At 33.3% G+C, this 3,253-nt stretch overlaps 1 non-coding gene across 1 annotated transcript; it reads left to right on the top strand.

The window, feature by feature from the left end:
- Window positions 1–360: 360 nt before the first annotated feature.
- Window positions 361–553, top strand: LOC112421439 (U2 spliceosomal RNA). The gene has a single exon (XR_003011771.1). It is a non-coding gene; the product is annotated as a U2 spliceosomal RNA (small nuclear RNA).
- Window positions 554–3,253: the final 2,700 nt, after the last annotated feature.

Here is a 3,253-nt window from a genome sequence, read left to right as displayed (position 1 = left end):
CCTCTGTTCACCATCTTAGCCCTTAAGAATGAAGAAATCATTTACTATACGTCCTTTGGCTAACCGACAAAAGGAAAATACTTTGAAGATATTTTTGATATTGCGATGAATTTGACAAAATTAAGGTGAGCCATCGTAATTTTTTGCACCTTCAACAAAGTTACGGATACAACCATGAGTTTATCTAATCTACTCTAATGCCAAAAAGAACCGAGTTTATACAAAGTTACGGATACAACCATGAGTTTATCTAATCTACTCTAATGTCAAAGAGAACCGAGTTTATATGGATATATATTTCATATGACATGATTATTGGGGATAAAACATTGAAATGAGCATATAACTAACTACCTACGTATACTTTTCTCGGCCTTTTGGTTAAGATTAAGTATAATATATGTTCTTATCCGTTTAATATCTGATATGTGGACCAAGGGTTCACATGGTATTAAATTATTTTTGAGGGAAGAGGTCGTTGCAATAACTTGCTACTCGACTTCTTGTATGTCGTTTATATATTGCACTATTGCATAGACTTCACGTATACAAAAATAAAAAAAGTGACTTTCAAAGGTTAGTACTAGAACACGTGCAGCTCATCTCAGTAGTTTTCAGATTCAGAAGTAAAATCTACTAGTAGTTTCAATGGAGCACTCAAAACACTTAATTATGCATAATTTACATTATCTTGAAATCAAAGACTCATCAATTCAAAAGGCTTGTTAGGTTCTAAAGGCACATGCCGTTGGGACAATGAAATCCAATCTTTTTCATTTTTCTCCTCCAAGCTTTTAATACATACATATGTGTAGTCTCATAGGGCATCCATTGAGTTATGTAGGTTACTTACTTAATCCACAAGTGCTTTTTTATAATTTATTGTCTTTATTTTATTCTCCTCCTCCTACAATGCTACTCGATCCGCACCTACTTTCTTGGTGGGAATGAAACTTCCAATGACATTTTTTTTCCCTTTGACAAAAGGCTATCAATAGTACTAGTTACTTTCAAGTTTCTATGGCTATATACTCATCTCAACATCAACTTTTTTAGAATCTGCTCATTTATCAAACCCATTATCATGCCATGTCCAAATTTTTTGATCGTTGTAATGATTCTCTCTTACAACATTTTGATTCGTAATGGTTTGGTGTTGTATTATATTACTAGCCCACCAGAATAAAAGGAAACAAGCAATAAAAAAAGTGCCTATCTAAAGTGGGAAGTACTTATCAAATAATCAACTAATCTGACTTTTTCTTATTCGTGGTGTAGCTAACACAACAAATAATGTACTGAATTTAAAATAATTATATCTCTTCTATTTATTCGATACAACAATTTAATTATAATAAAGTAATCCATATGTGTGGTTTCATTTTAAAAAAAAAAACTCCATGTGTGGATATATATATATTTCATTTCTTTTAGAAAGTAATCCATGTGTATGGACAACCAATAATTATGGGTTTTTGGTCGTATAAATCATGGCCTCTCTTCTCTATAATGTTGCAATGGTACTGTGGTGGATTGATGACATTAATTCCTATGCCACTTGAAATGGTCAAAACAGTTCCAGAGAAGCACTCACCTATGAAAAAAGCTAGGAAATCTCAGACACTAAAAAATCACTAGCCAGCTTTGCCTGTCAAGTGTCAGGGGCACATGGTTTGCACTGTTTTTAAATTTGTGTAATTCTCATCTCATGGTAGGTGGTGCATATGATAGTCCAAAAGAGAAATTACTCTGCAAATTATGATATAGGGCTATGTCAGTGGTTTTGGCATAAATGAATTTTGAGAGTTTTTTATCTCATGTATTTTTTCTTATACGTTCTACATGACATTTCGGATTGTATATTCAAAGGTGTAAAAACGTTGAAAAAAAAACTTTTAATATGTCCACCATTTTTTGGATTTTACGATCCAAAATAGGACGTGCGAGAAGCTTGAGGATGAAAAATAAACTCACGGTTTTTTTCTTTAACTTTTTCTCCAAAATGGTCAACTTGTTTAGGCATATTAAAGCGAGTTGGGTACCTTAGCCTCTAACCCACCTAGTCTGCCCAACCTAACCCACAACTCCATGGTTAAGAATGGAGGCTTTAGTGGCCAACCGTCATTTTTGGCGGGCAACCCGTTAATCAGCTGCATTTTCAATGGTTTTTTTCTCTCATTTTTTTAACTAATTTATTTTGTTGCGGAATTATCTGCACATAAATAAGATTGGGTGAAAATATGTCCACTTATTTTAGTGGACCATCCATTCCGCTTTGTTTAGGGTGGATTGGTGGCGACGTTTCTTAATTCACTTCTGATCTCTTATCTTATTAAGAAATGACATCCATGATTCAAATACATAAATTCAAATTAGATCATGTCCCTTAGTCTTTCTCGGATGCCCTTCTTTGTATAGCCACGAGGTGCTTCACCTAACCAATCCAAATTTATCATGAGGGCTTTACTATATATGGTATAATTTAAGGTCAAAAGTGTATAAGAAAAAAGACAATATGAAACGACACTTCCACAAAACTCTAAGAAGGAGGATAGATATTTATCCAATAAAATAAGCTATCAATCTGCAAAATTCTAAGCAGTATGAACTAGAAGTAGATTCGAAACGAAAATGAGAACGTTCTCCAAAAGTCTCAAGAGTGAGTGAATTATAGATCATTAGAGTCACATAATTATCATTATTTTGTTTGATTTCTTATAGATTTTCTACACTTACGTAATTTATTTGAAACGTGTCAAAACACTAAATGACGATACATCTTTCGAATGTAATTTAAATATTGGTTTATCACATTGTAGAAGTTTAAACCCATAACTTTACATTCAACTTCTACCGATACATAATTATCATTACTACCAAAGACTCATCATCCTTTGGAAGTGAAAATGACAAAAGAAAAGAAAGGTAAGACAGAGGACAAACCAAAAATGAGTTTAAAAAGCATATATCATCTCATTATATGACATTGTCCCTACCAGACACCTTAAATCCTTGAACAGTTGCAACTGAAACAACCAAAACATGTACTCAAAAGAGAGTGGCTGGCTTAATAATTATTAAACATCAATTATCACTTCCGTGCGTAAATTATAAATCCTTAATACGACTAAAGCTTGATGGACACGGTGCAGTTAGGTTTGTAATTGTGGGATCAAGCCAAAGGAATAAAGTTGGCATGCGGAAATTTTGGAAACCCCCTAATACTCGACGTGTTCCAAAAATCAAAACAAGA

The sequence above is a fragment of the Medicago truncatula genome, chromosome 4, assembly GCF_003473485.1.
Source record: "Medicago truncatula cultivar Jemalong A17 chromosome 4, MtrunA17r5.0-ANR, whole genome shotgun sequence".
In the NCBI taxonomy this organism is placed as follows: Eukaryota; Viridiplantae; Streptophyta; class Magnoliopsida; order Fabales; family Fabaceae; genus Medicago; species Medicago truncatula.
Note: the sequence above shows the minus strand (reverse complement) of the source record. Positions and strands in the feature narration are given on the sequence as shown.